This window comes from Zootoca vivipara, chromosome 12 (assembly GCF_965207765.1).
Source record: "Zootoca vivipara chromosome 12, rZooViv2.hap1.1, whole genome shotgun sequence".
Lineage (NCBI taxonomy): Eukaryota > Metazoa > Chordata > Lepidosauria > Squamata > Lacertidae > Zootoca > Zootoca vivipara.
Genome location: NC_142595.1, coordinates 12,649,440 through 12,666,809, shown reverse-complemented (window position 1 = coordinate 12,666,809; position 17,370 = coordinate 12,649,440). Strand labels below are relative to the sequence as shown.

The window sequence follows — 17,370 nt, the reverse complement described above, 5'->3', positions numbered from 1 at the left end:
CCTGGCTTGAGAGCAGTACATATGAAAAGGATCTAGGAGTCTTGGTAGACCACAAACTTGACATGAGTCAGCAGTGTGATGCAGCAGCTTAAAAAGCCAATGCAATTCTGGGCTGCATCAATAGGAGTATAGCATCTAGATCAAGGGAAGTAATAGTACCACTGTATTCTGCTCTGGTCAGACCTCACCTGGAGTATTGTGTCCAGTTCTGGGCACCACAGTTCAAGAAGGATACTGACAAGCTGGAACGTGTCCAGAAGAGGGCAACGAAAATGGTCAAAGGCCTGGAAACGATGCCTTTTGAGGAACGGCTTAGGGAGCTGGGTATGTTTAGCCTGGAGAAGAGAAGGTTAAGGGGTGATATGATAGCCATGTTCAAATATATAAAAGGATGTCATATAGAGGAGGGAGAAAGGTTGTTTTCTGCTGCTCCAGAGAAGCGGACACGGAGCAATGGATTCAAACTACAAGAAAGAAGATTCCACCTAAACATTAGAAAGAACTTCCTGACAGTAAGAGCTGTTCGGCAGTGGAATTTGCTACCAAGGAGTGTGGTGGAGTCTCCTTCTTTGGAGGTCTTTAAGCAGAGGCTTGACAGGCACATGTCAAGAATGCTTTGATGGTGTTTCCTGCTCGGCAGGGGGTTGGACTGGATGGCCCTTGTGGTCTCTTCCAACTCTATGATTCTATGATTCTATTATTGGCTTGCCACCTCTATCAGTCCTAGCCAGAATGGCCGACACTTAGGGGTGGTGGGATTTGTAGTCCAACAGCATACGGAAGAAGTTGAAATTGCACATCAGAGTCGTCCCCCTCTCAGCTGCTTCTCGCTGAACAGCTGAATGTTGAAAGGAGACCCAGAGGGCATGATGAAATCTGTCTATTGCAATGTCCACCCACCACAAGTCATAGGTCCCTTGTGCCTGCCCTAAATAGTATTGAGTCCAGATTATCTGTGGGAACACCTTCTCGGACATACACCTCTCCATTCTTTGAGGTCTAGTACTGAGACTTTGGGTGGGCGCCTTCCTAAACAGAGGTTAGATTATCCTTAACAGTTAACGAAAAAGCACCCGAATTTTTGCCAAATCAAGCATATGCAAGCATAATTATATTCTTACATATTGCAGCCACACCACCTCTCTGTCCTTTTTTCGTATTTCAAAAGATAATGAGTTGGATCCAGGCTATCTTAACTAGTACACAGCTTTTCACAGTGAATTCAGTGAGTCCTAAATTAGACTAACAGAGACTATGTACACATTACTGGCTTAAAATTGCTAGAGGTTGTTACCGGTAGTTGCATCCCAAACTAAAAGAGATGCCAGGGATCGAACCTGGGGCCTGTACCGCTGAGCTACATTTACACATTGCTGTGGGATGCAGGTGGCGCCGTGGTCTAAAGCACTGAGCTTCTTGGGCTTGCCAATCGGAAGGTCGGCGGTTCAAGTCTGCTCAATGGTTCTCCTGTTGCTCTATCCCAGCTCCTGCCAGCCAAGCAGTTCGAAAGCACGCCAGTGCAAGTAGATAAACAGGTACCACTGTGGCGGGAAGGTAGACAGTGTTTATGTGCACTCCTGACACTCATCATGGTGTCCTGTTGTGCCAGAAGCGGTTTAGCCATGCTGGCCACATGACCCAGAAAGCTGTCTGTGGACAAACTCCTGCTCCCTCGGCCCGAAAGCGAGATGAGGACTGCACCCCATAGTCACCTTTGACTGGACTTAACCGTCCGGGGGTCCTTTACCGTTACCTTACCTTACACCAGGGGTTGTTAACCTGGTCCCTACCGCCCACTTGTGGCCGATTCAGGATTCTAGGTGGGCGGTAGGGGGTTCTATGGCACAAGCTGAATCCGCCTTCCATTGAGGGCGGTAAGGAAATTTTCCATCAATAAAGATGCATTGGTGGGTGGTAGGTATAAAAAGGTTGACTACCCCTGCCTTACACATTGCTGTCCACACCAGATAGGGGCCAGGGGTGCCATCCCCTGATGTGCATTAATTCCTGTCTGGTTTCCCCACATCTGAACCCCCCCCCCAAAAAAACCCCTCTTTGTTAATGAAGCTGCCTTATGTTTTCAAACTGGGTGGAAGTTGGTTTGAAAGAAAACACATCAGTATTTCTTGAGGAACTACAGCAGGCATCCCCAAACTTCGGCCCTCCAGATGTTTTGGACTACAATTCCCATCTTACCTGACCATTGGTCCTGCTAGCTAGGGATCATGGGAGTTGTAGGCCAAAACATCTGGAGGGCCGCAGTTTGGGGGTGCCTGAACTACAGGATACATATGGATTGTGGCCGACGTCATGTGTATAAGGCTTCAAACAGCAGCAGTGGGAACGCACTGGAGCCAGAGTAAATGGGTATATGTACACAGCCTTAGACTGGAACCAGTTCAAAACATTCATGAATGTGGGTTCTTGTATATTATGTGGTGAAACTCAACACACTGGAGCAAAACGCCTGCTTTAAAAGTACAGTATATTCGTGTGGGTGACTCTTCCACCTGCTGGCCTTGTATGGAACATATTTTCATTACCCACAGCCTAACCTTCCCCCATCTTGTGAAAGAAATATTGTGTAGTTCACAAGATACTGTCCTATGGTCTCCTATGTGAACTAGATCTGCTTTAAGGCCTGGAACGAGCCAAAATTTCACCATGTTAAACAGTGTTTAGTTACAGGTAGGTAGCCGTGTTGGTCTGATGTGGTTGAATTTTTTTTTTTAAATTAAAAAAATTCCTTCCAGTAGCACCTTAGAGACCAGCTAAGGTTGTCATTTTTGTTTGTCATGCACACGAAAGCTCATACCTATGACAAACTTAAGGTAAAGGTAAAGGGGCCCCTGACCATCAGGTCCAGTCGTGTCCGACTCTGGGGTTGCGGCGCTCATCTCGCTCTATAGGCCGAGGGAGCCGGCGTTTATCCACAGACAGCTTCCGGGTCATGTGGCCAGCATGACAAAGCTACTTCTGGCGAACCAGAGCAGCACACGGAAACGCCGTTTACCTTCCCGCCGGAGCGGTCCCTATTTACCTACTTGCACTTTGATGTGCTTTCGAACTGCTAGGTGGGCAGGAGCTGGGACCGAACAACAGGAGCTCACCCCGTTGCAGGGATTCGAACCGCCGACCTTCTGATCAGCAAGCCCTAGACTCTGTGATTTAACCCACAGCGCCACCTGGGTCCCTATGACAAACTTAGTTGGTCTCTAAAGTGCTATTTTAAAATGAGGAAGAAAGAAAACTGCAGCTCAACTCTCAGAAGGGCTGGCATGGCACAGTTCTGCCCCCAGTTCCAGACAGACACTCGCAGGCAAGGAAAAGGCACTCTGTGAAGGCTCAGAGCCTGTGTTCGTTGTTTCTTCAACTGCTACAAATATTCAGTGCTAATCTCTGGCATGAGAAACAGGTTGGTGGGGTGAGCCTTCCATGTCAAAGGAAGACATTGCTATGTGAAGCTTGCTTTTTATCTTACTTTATTAACCACATTCGTTTGCAAGTGAAAGGGGAATAATGACCATTTTCAGCTTTACTTACAAAAAGAATGAAGTCGAACCAGATGGGTACAAAATTTATCCTTCTTACATTGGCCCCTAGTGAGTCTCAGTTTATGTGCTAATGTTTCCAAAAGGGCGATATCCCAAACCTTATCATACCAGCTTGTAACATTAGCCTCCTTTTAAGTCAGGCATCCCTAAACTTCGGCCCTCCAGATGTTTGGGACTACAATTCCTTCCCCGACCACTGGTCCTGTTAGCTAGGGATCATGGGAGTTGTAGGCCAAAACATCTGGAGGGCCACAGTTTGGGGAGCCTGTTTTAAGTCCTTCCCAAGGTGTGTGATAGTAATTTGCCATTCATAAATGCAGTGGTGGACTTGCGCTCCCACATTTCAGCAGCGCCATGCACGATGCTAAAATTCGGTACCACCGCCACTTGCTCTTCATTCTATAGCAGGCATAGGCAATCTCGGCCCTCCAGATGTTTTGGGACTACAATTCCCATCATCCTTGACCTCTGGTAGTTAGCTAGGGGTGGTGGGAGTTGTAGTCCCAAAACATCTGGAGGGCTGAGTTTGCCTATATGCCTGTTCTATAGCTTTGGTTTGGCGCCCCCTGCAGCACAGTGACCAGTGTGGCAGCTGGGGTCACGCTACCCTATAACTCAGGCTTCCTCAACCTCGGCCCTCCAGATGTTTTTGGCCTACAACTCTCATGATCCCTAGCTAGCAGGACCAGTGGTCAGGGATGCTGGGAATTGTAGTCTCAAAACACCTGGAGGGCCGAGGTTGAGGAAGCCTGTTATAACCACTTCTGATAAATGTATGATTAGTTCTTTGTTGTGTAAATGTAGGTTACTGTCGTCAGGGCTGTCTCAAGCCGGTCGGGTGCCCTGGCGCCGTGGCGCGGAGATCGCTCCGGCGCCCCCGCCCTGGTGGGTGGGCGCAGCGCACAGCACGGCTTCCACGCGGCTTTGCTGTGCAGCGCCCTCCTGCCGGCCCTGCACCACTGAGACTACCCCTAGAGCCGGGCCTGACTGTCGTCAAAAATAGATAGGAGTGCCAACTGGGATGCAGGAACGGCGTGACAGTGTAAGATTTTATCTCCCTAAATACTACAGACCAGTGGCTGCACTTGGTCACATCCCCACCAAAGGTGATAATAGGACCACTTCCAAACAACCTCTCCAACATCTAGGGGATGTAAATGGGTCTATCCTTATAGGGGTCTAATAGACACCGTGTTTCAACCCAACCATTTCAAAATACTTGATTCCATCAAATGGGTACACTACATAGCTGCCAGGTTATCCCTTTTTTAAGGGATTTTCCCTTATGCTGAATAGGCTTCCTCGCGAGAAAAGGGAAAACTTGGCAGCTATGCTACACTACCACCTCCCATAGCTGTGCTTCTCCCCTGTATCCGCTAGGATTTCTTTTGGGAAATTGTATTTTTTTAATTTGTGGCATGCCCACAAAGTCCGCTCACTCGCCCAGACTGAGGATGGATTTTTCATGATCACAGACACCCTATAATTACTTAAAGCGATCCTGAAACTTGAACTTCGCATGGAATAGCTCAGTTGGTTTTAGATCAGGCATAGGCAAACTTGGCCCTCCAGAAGTTTTGGGACTACAACTCCCATCATCCCTAGCTGACAGGACCAGTGCTCAGGGATGGTGGGAATTGTAGTCTCAAAACATCTGGAGGGCCTAGTTTGCCTATGCCTGGTTTAGAATTGTGGGGCTGATAACGCCAAGGCTGCAGGCTCGATCCCCATACGGGACAGCTGCATGTTCCTGCATTGCAGGGGGTTCAACTAGATGATCCTCAGGGTCATTTCCAACTCTATGATTCTATAAATTTCTATGAATTATGGACTAGAGTTAGACTCCACCTCTTGAACCTTCCTTTGCTCTGCTTTGCAGATTCAGTTGTGTTCTCTACCAGACAGCAATGAAGACACGTGTGTTTGTTTGCCTGCAGTAAGAAGTAAGAGTTTGTTTATTCTTCAGTTATTATGATGAGTAAAGCAGGACTGGGTGCTTATTGCTGAAGGCTGAAATATAGAAGTGACCTGAACTTTTTTTTTTACCCTAAGCTACCCTTCACTCTTTTAAAGCACTCAGAATCATAGTGGACATTTTCCCCCTTCTTTTTCTTTAGTATTTGATGGCAAAGGATGGAAACAGCCCTAGAGGAGTAGAATCTTTGCTGCGTATACTACAGTCCTGTTCAGGGAAGTTTTTAATGGTTGACGTTCTACTGTGTCTTTAAGATTTTGTTGGGAGCCGCCCAGAGTGGCTGGGGCAACCCGGTCAGATGGGTGGCATATAAATAATAAACTTATTATTAATGATAATAATACGGTTAGTTGGCTGGCTGGCCAACTACATTGTAACTCAGGCCTGATTTCTGATTTTTTGAGTGTGTGCAACTCAGCAAGAGGTCTTTGCAAAGTTTTTTTTTGGGGGGGGGATAAATCTTTATTAAACAATCAACATTAACTTACACAACAATACAATATATGCATCACACACCACAAATCTTACTACAAACACTTACTTTACAGAAGAGAAAAAAGAAAAGAAAAGGATAAAAGATTAAAGTAAATAAAACAAACTTCCAATTATTCTCATTGTACTACTTCTTATTTTGTTATTATACACACATTGCCTTATTGTTCTTTTTTGCTTTCCCAAGTCTCATCCAGGACATTCTATTGTTTATCACCTTTATATTACAAGAATCATTCAAGGACTGCCAGGAGATTTTTGTTATCACGATAATTTTTCACTCTTTAAATGCTATCCATTCTTTATTAACCTTCTGCATCGGATATCCTCTAACTCTCCCTGTAATCTTTGCCTGTTGTATGTATTCTATCATTTTTACCTGCCATTCGGTTTTCGTGGGGATCTTTTCGCTTTTCCAGTTCTTCGCTACCAGAATCCTGTCTGCTGTTGTTGCATACACGAAGAGAGGGCTGACATTTTTCTTAAATTCTGTTGGCATTATTCCTAATAGGAAGGCCTCCGGTCTTTGCAAAGTTTATGGACAGAAAAATAAACCCAGTAACCAGCAAAAGGGGAGAAAGAAAAGAATCCATTTGCTTTCCACCCACTTTTGTGTTGGGGTGATGTAACCCTAAGCATGCCCGAGTTCTAGTTTGCATTGCAATCTGCTTCAAGCTACCTTTTCCTGCCTTTTCACCCTTTGGCATTAACCACCAGAGGGCTGTGTTCACCCATCTTGGAGAAATGCATAAAACCGACTCTTGCTAGCCCACTGCCAATTTCAAACTGTATGAGGGAACACTGGTGTGCTCGAGAGAGCGACCCGAACAAATCCCCCTCTCTTTGGAGAGTTTGCAGAGGCAAAGTTTGCTGGCTGGTTCAGTGCACAGATTCTAAGGATCAGTAAAAACAGCAAAGTAGGAGACAGACAGATGTGACTCATCGGGCACAGTCCAGCGAGAAACTTCCTTGCTGAAATGAGCAGAGAGTTAGGTCATCTAATTTTCACTTTTTTTCCTGCTGTAGCAACCTCCTGGATTTTGGAATTATTCTTTTCCTTTTTTAATGAATCTAATTTTTGCTATTTATTAAGTGTTACAGTTTAAAGCGATGTAGTCCATCTATAAGTAACGGAGCAGTATTCTATGCCTTTTATAGCTGCGCAAGAATTAAAATTACAAAAATGTGGCAATAGGGAAAGCTTATTGATGTATAGCTGTGTTAATGGCATGGAGCTGCTGTTTTTATTCATTCATTCATTCATTCATTCATTCATTATTATAAAAAAGGTGGCAACTCTAAGCCCCTTGTCGTAAGCCAGGATATCCTATCCCAAAGCATCTCCAAAAGATGTTTACATAACCATCAATGGATCCCATAAATCAACTTGCAGACTAGAAGCAGAGCTCCCCCTCCTCCTCCATTTTCCTTACACGGTATTACTCATTTGCTGTGGCGGATACATTTCAGATGTCTTTTTTTGTACACTGCACTGATACTGCAGGAAAATGTTTTAATATTGCTGGGAAAGCGAGATTTTCCCTTTGCTGTTACTGTCACTGCTAATGAAATTGTCATGTAGAAGGAAGATGGTTGCAAAGGGATGGGGGGGATGGCAAGGGTCGGAGGGTGGTTCTCAAGACACATTGTCAGTGGCACAATTACCCCACCTTCTGTGATACTTTATTTTTAAAGTCATTGTTAGAAGCTATCGAATCTCAGCAGAGTATAGCAGCCTCCACCTCCCCTTAATGTGGTAATTAGCACCTGGTAATGAGGACCCAGGTGGCGCTGTGGGCTAAACCACTGAGCCTAGGGCTTGCTGATCAGAAGGTCGGCGGTTCGAATCCCTGTGACGGGGTGAGCTCCCGTTGCTTGGTCCCAGCTCCTGCCAACCTAGCAGTTCGAAAGCACATCAAAATGCAAGTAGATAAATAGGAACCGCTACAGCGGGAAGGTAAACGGCGTTTCCATGTGCTGCTCCGGTTTGCCAGAAGCGGCTTAGCCATGCTGGCCATATGACCTGGAAGCTATACACCGGCTCCCTCGGCCAATAATGCGAGATGAGCGCGCAACCCCAGAGTCGGTCACGACTGGACCTAATGGTCAGGGGTCCCTTTACCTTTACCTTTAATGTGTACATAGTCTCTGTTAGTCTAATGTAGGACTCACTGAAATCACTGTGAAAAGCTGTGTACTAGTTCTTAGATGTCGGCTTCCTACTCCTTAAGTCTCAGTGCTGCCTTGTGGAACTTAGCAGGGAAGAGGATGGAGTCAAAACATCATGGATGCTTTAGTTGAGATTTCTGCATTGCAGGGGTTTGGACTGGATGACCCTTGGGGTCACCTTCCAACTATACAATTCTATGATTCCATGAGAAGTAGAATTGAGTTGGCTCTGCCTGCCATCGGCTCTGGCGCCACCTACTGTTGGGCTCCTTGCCTTCCACCCAAAGGGCACCAGCCACCAGCAGATTCAGCCTCTGGTGTGCTTGCCTTGTGTTTTGCTGTCATTTTTTTTTTAACCTCTCCTGCCCTTGGCTCCAACGGTGGGCCAGCTGTTGACAACAACGGCAATTGTTTTAATTTTTAAGGTGTAAAGTTGTCAATGCAGGTGCAGAGGATAGAAGATACAACAGATGTCTGCTCCTCCCTGGGCCGCCCACATTCTGCCCACTCCACCACAGTTTTAGTTGCTTTGCAGGATAATAATAATAATAATAATAATAATAATAATAATAATATATTCCTATGCCATCCATCTGATGTCTGGGTTGCCCCAGTCCCTCTGGGTGACTTCCGACAATTTATAAAACCACAGTAAAACATCGAACATTAAAAGCTGCCCCTATACAGGGCTGCCTGCAGATGTCTTCTAAAAGTCCAGCCTAGGAGCGACAGTAGTACGGTAGCTGCTCCTTGCAGCGAGCAAGCAGTGCAAAGCAGCCAGCTGCACTCTGCTTCTTTGGAGGCAGTGTGAGGGTGGGGGGGGGATGGGTCCCATCCACCCAAGAAGCAAGGGGTCAAATTCCTCACCCACCCCGAGCAGGGGTAGATGGTTGCCCTGAGCAGATAGGCCCTTCTGGGATGTTGGCACCTGTCCAGAGACACCGAGCACCCCAACTCTTTTCTCAGGGCTAAAACAGCAGATACAGGAGAGATCTGTGGCTTGATCTGCCCACATTTTAATTTACTTTAAAGCAGGCTACAAGGGGGTTGGGGTTCTTACTTTATCAGGGCAAGCAGTACTGGCAGCAATAACCCCCACCATACATGTAAAATGTATGGCAGCTCCCCAAAGAAACATGGGAACTGTAGCATGTTAAGGGTGCTGGGAACTGTAGAGCAGTGAGGGATAAGTTCCTAGGATCCTTTGGGGGAAGCTACCATATGTGCTTTAAATGTGTGTTTTGGCATGGTATGGGCATGACCCAGATTGCTCTTCGAAGCTGCTGTTTGCCCAAAGGGACAGCTCAAAAGTTGTTGTTGAGCTTCTTTGGGCCATAGTTCTCTTAAAAAATACATTGTTTTTGAGCTGTTTTTAAATAAAATTCATCAAAATATAGACTTACGGCATGAGTTGCCATACGTCCGGATTTCCCAGGACATTTCAGCAATTTCCGCCCAGACACTGTTTCCGACTGCCATATTCCGGCTATGTCCAGGAAATTCAAGACATTTGGCAGCCCTAGTAGTTGATGCCCCCCCCCCAAGATGCTCCTATTAAATTCAAAAACATTCCTGCTTTGAGGTCAAAATTTAAAGAAGAGATCGAAACATGGGTTTATGTACCTCATCTGTGTGCCCCTAAACTTCAGCAACCGCCCTTTCTGCAATAAGGGAATAATAACTGGCCTACTTGACAGGGCTGTCATAGCATAATAATAATAATTTATTTGTACCGTGCCCATCTGGCAATCGCAAGATTATATAAGTTAAATGCTTTGATTACTTTAAATTGCTATATAAATGGTGGCGATTGTTGCAATATTATTATGAGAGCGAACTTTCTGGAACTGGGTAGCACTGGGATCTAGCAGGAATATACACTGTATGTAAACTGCAAGGCACCCCTTTCTTTGGCTGAAGAACAATTTATCAGGCAATTCAGCTGTGTCACTGGCTGCAGACTTTTATCACACTGCATGTGTTAATTAGATGACCATTTGGGGGGATGTTTGTGTTATCACCAACACGGCCTTGTTAATTGGTCGCTGTAATTATTATTCCGCCTTTAGGTAATTGACAGAGCCTCTTCTTTTTTTACATTTAATTTCCCTTTGACCTCATCCCCCTACCCTAAAACCCCACAACTGTGTGTATTATAGTCTATCCTGGCCTGAGGTCTTGGGGGGAGTCTCTGCTCTGCTGGTGCTACCCATGGCTCAGAAGTACTATTAACTGTGCAGTCAGTGTGTATGGGGCCCAATCCTTTGGCATTCCCTCCCCAATAAGCTTACTCAGGCTGAACTTCAGGCATGAGACAAAATAAAAAAATTCCTTCAGTAGCACCTTAAAGACCAACTAAGTTTTTATTTTGGTATGAGCTTTCGTGTGCATGCACACTTCATCAGATACCACACACTTCATTAGGCATGAGGAAGACTTTTTTTTGTTACAGCAGGCATTTTTAGGTAGTGCTTGTTTTATTCCCCCCCTCTTCTGTAGATTGTTTTTATGCACACCACTTAGAATAATTAAGCAGCACTTAAATATCTTAAATGAAAACAAATATTGTGTATGCTTGCCAATTTAGGGTTACATTTCACGCATCTGATGAAGGAATCTGTGGTCCACTGAAGCCGCCACCATAATCAAGTTTTCCAGCTGCCACAAGACAACTTTGGGAAGGAAGGAATTCAGCTAGCTTTTGCCATAATGGATTAGGTGCCAGGTAATTAAGAAGGGAGCACAGGTACACAGGAAGTTGATTTATGTATACTACCGGTAAGACCACTGATCCACCTAGTTCATTCAGTATTTTCTACCCTGGTAGTTCGCCAGGATTTCAGACAGGGGTTTCCACCCCAGCCTGATTTGAAGACTCCTGATGGGACAGCTCAGTCAGTACAGCATGAGACGCTGATTCTCAGGGTCATGGGTTCAAGCCCCACATTGGGGAAAGAAAACAAGAGATTCTTGCATTGCAGGGGGTTGAACTAGATGATCCTTGGGATCCCTTCCAACTCTACAATTCTATGAACCTGGGGTTTCCTGCCTGCGAAACAGATGCTCTACCCCCTGGCCTACTGCCCTTTCCCCCTCAATCCTGCCAGGCAATTCTTGTCTGGTTTGTTTGGCTCTTTTTCTTCTAATTGCCCGTTTATTTTACAAGCTGCCTGGTGCTTTAGAAAAGCGACATAAAAAGGCTTCGCGCAAGCCAGCGCGTTCCCCAGTTGTTGTTGTTTTTTAATTTATCATTACTCGCTGTTCCGAGAAAACACACCAATCTCTGCAGTTAAAGAGGATCCCCAGGATTCTCCCAAGCAAGGATACCATCCCTGGCCACAAGAAGGAGAAGCAACTCCCTCCCTCTTCCTTCTCCTCCCCAATTCGGGAGCCCGCCACCAACTGCCCGGGCCCTCGAGCTTTGCCCTGCGAACAAAGGAGAGGCAGGGGCTAGAGAAGGGGGGCGTCCCGCCCTGAGGGATCCAATCCGGACAGGCAGGCAGGGAGCGAGGGCTGGCGACGACTTCCACGTCCCTTCGCGGAAAGCTTCCCTTCGGATGTGGCGCGCCGCGGGGTGGGTGCGCCTGCTGGCGTTCGCCGTGCGCCAGGGGCCGCTGCGCCGGGTGGCTGGAGGCTGCGGAGCGCAGGGCCGGCGGCGCAAAGCCCCGTCCTCCTCCTCCTCCTCCTGCTCGGCTGCCTTGGCGGGGCTCTCCCCTCCTTTCTCCCCTCCCTCCCTCCCTCTCCTTCTGCCTCTCCCCGAAGGGCCCCTCCTAATCCCTCGCTCGCCGCAGCGGGAGGCCTTAAGCTGCCTATTCAGGCCCTTTCCTCGGCGCGCTCTGGCTCTCGGCGCTTTCAATGGCTCTCCCTGGCAGGAGACGTGTTGGACAAGTGGAGGGATCCGTCCCCCGCCAGCAAGGTCAAGGTGCGCTTAAAGGCAGCTCCTTCCCTCGGCGGGGCGGCGGGCGCCGATGGGCCAGGTTGGAGGGCTGCGCCGGGGAACAATGCCGCCGCTTGTTCCCACCGCCAGAAGCCTCCCTTCTCTCTCTCTCTCTCTCTCTCTCTCTCCACATCGGCCCCCTAGAATGGATCCAGACCCGCCAGCCTTTCCGGCACCCAGAGAAGGGTCCTAGGAGCCAACTCCTGCGGGCCAGGGTCCCTTCGACACCCCCAATAAAATATTTGAGCCTCCCCCCCCAATTTTTTTTTGATGGGCATTGCCATTCAAATGGTGTGCGTGCTAACTTGAATAAAATATTGGGGGGCAGGCAAGCCCCGCCCCACATAATCAATCACATGACAAAGCACACCCACACTACTTGAATGGCAATGCCTCTCAACTTTTTTGGGGGGAGGGTCCAGCCCCCTCAAATATTTTACTGGGCGGGCAAAGGGACCTTGGCTCCAGAAGTTGGCTCCTATGGTGTGCGTGCATTGCATCTTGTGCCCCCCCCCCCATATTTTATTCAAGTTGGCACCCCTGCTGTTCCCTCTAAACTGCGACCTGCAGGCTTGCTAGGGCAGTAATCGGCAGCTGTGCTGCTAGCAGGGGCAGTGAGGGAGAGAGAACCAGGGGGTTGGCGTCCTGCCACTGAGAAAGGTACAGGAGTCTTGGCAGGAAGAAAAGTGGCAACCTTAGTTGCCCAGCGCCAGGCTATTTTGTGCCCTAAAGGTAAAGGGACATCTGACTGTTAGGTCCAGTCGCAGACAACTGGGGCTGCGGCCCTCATCTCGTTTTACTGGCTGAGGGAGTCAGCCACAGACAGTTTTTCCAGGTCATGTGGCCAGCATGACTAAGCCGCTTCCGGCGAACCAGAGCAGCGCACAGAAACACTGTTTACCTTCCCGCCAGAGTGGTACCTATTTATCTACTTGCACTTTGACGTGCTTTCGAACTGCTAGGTTGGCAGGAGCTGGGACCGAGCAACAGGAGTTCACTCCGTCACGGGGATTCAAACTGCCAACCTTCTGATCGGCAAACCCTAGGCTCTGTGGTTTAACCCACAGCGCCACCCGCGTCCCATTTTGTGCCCTAGGCAAGGCTAATTAGTTCCACACATCCAGTTACAGGTAGGTAGCCGTGTTGGTCTGCCGTAGTCGAAACAAAATTTTTAAAAAATCCCTTCCAGTATCTGAAGAAGTGTGCATGCACACAAAAGCTCATACCCATGACAAACTTAGTTGGTCTCTAAGGTGCTACTGGAAGGAATTTTTTTATTTAGTTCCACACTCCCACACAACATTGCTAACAATTATAATGTATGAGTTTCTTCAAAACAGATAACATTCTTCAAAATATAAAATGAAAGTAAATTATTATCGGAACTTTATAAGACATATAAAAAAACATCTGCATAATTGGCTTAATGATGGCACCGGCCCTGCTAGTTGGTAAAGAATGGTATATTGCAGAAGTCGGCAACTTGGTTCCGGCCCATGAGCTTCCAGGAACTGGTCTACGGCCGTTCTGTGGATCAGCGTGGGGATTCAATGTCCCCCCCCCCCATGGCGCCATTTCAACTTCCGGGTCAGAAGAGCACCGGAAAGAGCGAGTGCGCATGCGCACGGGTGCTCCTCCGACCCGGAAGAACACCGGAAATAGCTTGAGCACAGGCACACATGCTCTGGCCCACTGGAGCCGCAGCTTGAGGACAGGAAAGGGCACGACTGGGCAGCTCTGTAGGCTTTTAAGCCCTCCGTTTTTAAGCAGAAAACAGCTGGTTTATTTCATCTTATTCAGATTGCTACCACATCTGTTTTTATTGGTGAGACTTCTGCATTGTGCCACGAAAGAAATACAAGCACGTGCATCGTTGTCATCTTGTGACAAGTCACCTGGATTCTGGACTCTCTGCTACGCGCCATCAAGATCAAGGGTTGTATTACCTGAACCAGACAAGAACTGTCTGAAAAATGAGGCCTCTTGGATGGATTTGCCACACTACCAAGTTGCTGTTGCTTTACAGCGGTAAGGCTGCCTCTCCCCACCCCTAAATTCCTGGCTGCTACAGGGGGTAGCCCTCCTGTTGGTTTGCAATTTGGGGAGCGTTTGGCAACTGTTTCCCCTCCCTCGGTGGTTTGCTAGGGGGGGGTTAAATATTCCTCACATTTCAAGCAGGATTCAAGCTCAGTGTAGCCTCCCAAGTGGGACCAGGCATTTCATGAGCCTGCCCTAAGGAAAGGCCTCATCTCCTCCCTCTCTGGCGCGCATGCCTGCCGATGTCGAGCAAAGCAAAGCATGTAATGGGAAGCCGTGTGCTCTTCTGTTTCCCTGCACCACCCTGCCACAGCGTGACGTCATTACGCTCTGCATGTTTTACTAGGCGTGCTGAGGAGGGGGGAGGACGAGATCCAGGGCTCATTGCTTTCCACGGTGTCTCCCTTTCTGGCCCCAAGCAATTCTTCCAACAGATCCTGTGTCTTGTGTCAACCTGATGGGGGTTGGCTCTTGGGTTTCAACAGCAGAGGCGTACCTAGGCTCCCTTGCACCCTAAGCAAAGAGCAGGGGTGCCAACTTGAATAAAATATTGGGGGGGAGGTAAGCCCCACCCTACATAATCACATGATATGGTGCACACCCAACATTTGAATAACAATGCTTACTTTGAGGGAGGTGGCCCCCTTAAATATGTTATGGGGGGAAGCCCCCTCGGCCCCTAGGAGTTGGCTTCTGTGGCAAGGAGCTGTCCCTGCGCCCCCCACCCCTTGTACCCTGGGCAAGGAGATGTATTGGTGCCCCCCTAATCCTTTGCAACGGCCCATGCCAGCAACCAAATTCCTCCGCCGAGGCACTAAAGACGAGCTCTAGAAGAATTGTGCTACCATTGATTTCATTTTGCTTCTTTATGTGCCTTACCCCATATATACAGTATGCCCACTCAACTGCGTTGATCTGTGGAACTGGCACCGTTACAAGTGCTGCATAATTCTCATTCCACAGTCGTAATAAATCAATATTTTTAATGTGGCAGCACCTGTACTTTGGAACTCCCTGCCTATTGACATCGGGCAATTGCTGTGCTGTTTTCAATGCCTGCTTAAAACATTTTTGTCTCCGGCAAGCCAGACAGATGTTGACACGCTTCAATCTCTTTCTACTGTTTTCTTTATTGCTTTCAACCGTTTTTTAATTGATCGTTTTCATATGTCCTGGAATCCACAGAGAGGTTTTTTTTTTTTTTACTTACAATCGGAACTGTTATGTCCATTTTTGTGAGGTAAACAAATAAATGCCCCCGTTGACTTGTGAACATGAAGTAGAGCAACGTTTGTGTTTGTGAGACCCTCGTATTGTGGGGCGAGGGGAGTCATAGCAACGGGAACATGCGAGTGGAAATGGATGTATATTTTTTTTTTAGTTTCCTCCCGTTTGCTTGGCTCAAGCCGTCCAAACTTAATACTGACATTGTGAGCCCTTTGGGGAGAGAGATGGATATGGATGAAATGGTTAGCCTGAACCCCTGGGATAGGGCGGGGTGCAAATATTGTCATGGCTGCTGGCCACAGCATTCCTTTGTGAAGGGTCTTGCTTGTTAATGACTACCAGGGTGACTGGTAGATGTTTAGGAAGTAGTTGGGAGATCTCTTTCTTGAGCATTCTGAATAGGAGAGCCATCAGCTTGAAAGGTGACTCACCCCTCCTCCCCCAGCTACGGAGGGAGGGGGGGTGTAATTTGCGTGTGAGGGTATGTGTGTGTTGAGAGAGAGAGAGAGAGAGAAGGAACAAAAAGAAACTGCTTGGAACAGAAACAGAGAGAGCCCAGAGCCAGCAGAGAGTTTGCTGAATACTGGAAAGCGGGGGCGGAGGAGGAATTTGTTCCGTCTGTTTTTCGCAGCAGAGCGATCCAGTTCAACAGTCCCAAACCTTGCTTGCGGATCGGAATGCAGCTTGTGACTGGCCGTTGCACTTCTCCAGATTCTGCAACTGGCGGGGGGGGGGGGATGTGCATATTCTGTAGTTGAAATGCAAATTTTTACGGGAAAGCAGCTTGAAAAAGGATGTATTTGGTGGAAATGCATAATTTTTTTGTCTATTCTTTAAAAAAACTTTTTGTCTATTCTTTTTTTTAAAAAAAAAAACTCATGCAAAATAGAAATGGATCAGACCTATGATTGAGTGCCAGCAAAAAAATGAAAGCGGACAGATTTAGGCCGGAACTAGACACATCAAATAAGTGATTCAGCTAACGCGGCGTTGGAAACTCATACAGAGAAATCCGGTAAGGAAAGACAGGACTCCACAACGCCATCTGGTGTCACAGTGTTATATCGCATATACAACACATATAAAACACTTTTTCTTTACCAATCTAGCGGAGTCCCAGGGTCTGATCTGTCCACCCCTACTGGGAACATCTGGGTGTTCAGGGGACCTGTTTCCGAAGTCTGGATAAGAGGTAGCAAAACTGCTGCACAATAAAAGCGTGTTGTATGCTGCTTGCCTCCGCTTATGATCTACTTATAAATAAACCAAATATTACAAACTCATAACTGTCTGATGCTCTCTCCTCCAGAGGAAGCCAGACCTGGCTAGCAGTGCACCTTGGAATTTTTCACCCGTTGGGGAGGCATGGAACACAAAACAGTACTCAGTGCCGGCCCACTCCTGAGACAAGGTGAGATGACTGCCTCAAGTTGCAGGATCCACAGGGGTAGCAGGTCCCAGTGTAGATCTTTCTTCTCCCCCACCTTGTTCCTGATACAGATCTTCACTCACCTGTTCTTCCTGGCAGAGGAGGTTGTGTGTGCCATTTTCTGGTTCGCCTCAGGTGCCAACATGTATTGAGCTGGCCCTGACAATACTGTAACAGAGGTTTTCAACCTTTTTTAGTCCACGGCTCCCTTGACCAACTGCATTATTTCTGCGGCACCCTGACCATCATTCACGGCACCCTAGGGTGCCATGGCACACTGGTTAAAAACCACTGCTGTCTTAAGTAAATAGCGGCTTGTCTAGTGAGCTTATTCCTGAAGTAAGAACCGAACTGGGGGCTTCTTTCCTCCTCAGAACCACTAGACTGGACCTTGGGTCCTGGCCCCAGATAACACTCACTTGCCTGTCTCCGCCTGAAGCTGGACCAGCTTGAAACTGGACCAGCCATAGCTGCCACATGAGCAGTGGAGACAGGTATGCAAGGCTCTGGCAGGATGGGTGACAACGGGTGCTGTGTGGCTCTGGCGATC

At 47.6% G+C, this 17,370-nt stretch overlaps 1 long non-coding RNA gene across 1 annotated transcript; it reads left to right on the top strand.

Annotated features, from left to right (window-relative positions):
• Positions 1 to 11,739: 11,739 nt before the first annotated feature.
• LOC118095868 (uncharacterized) lies at positions 11,740 to 16,674 on the top strand. The gene is made up of 4 exons (XR_004693832.3): positions 11,740 to 12,112; positions 13,928 to 14,155; positions 16,281 to 16,406; positions 16,501 to 16,674. It is a non-coding gene; the product is annotated as an uncharacterized LOC118095868 (long non-coding RNA).
• The last annotated feature ends 696 nt before the right edge of the window (positions 16,675 to 17,370 follow it).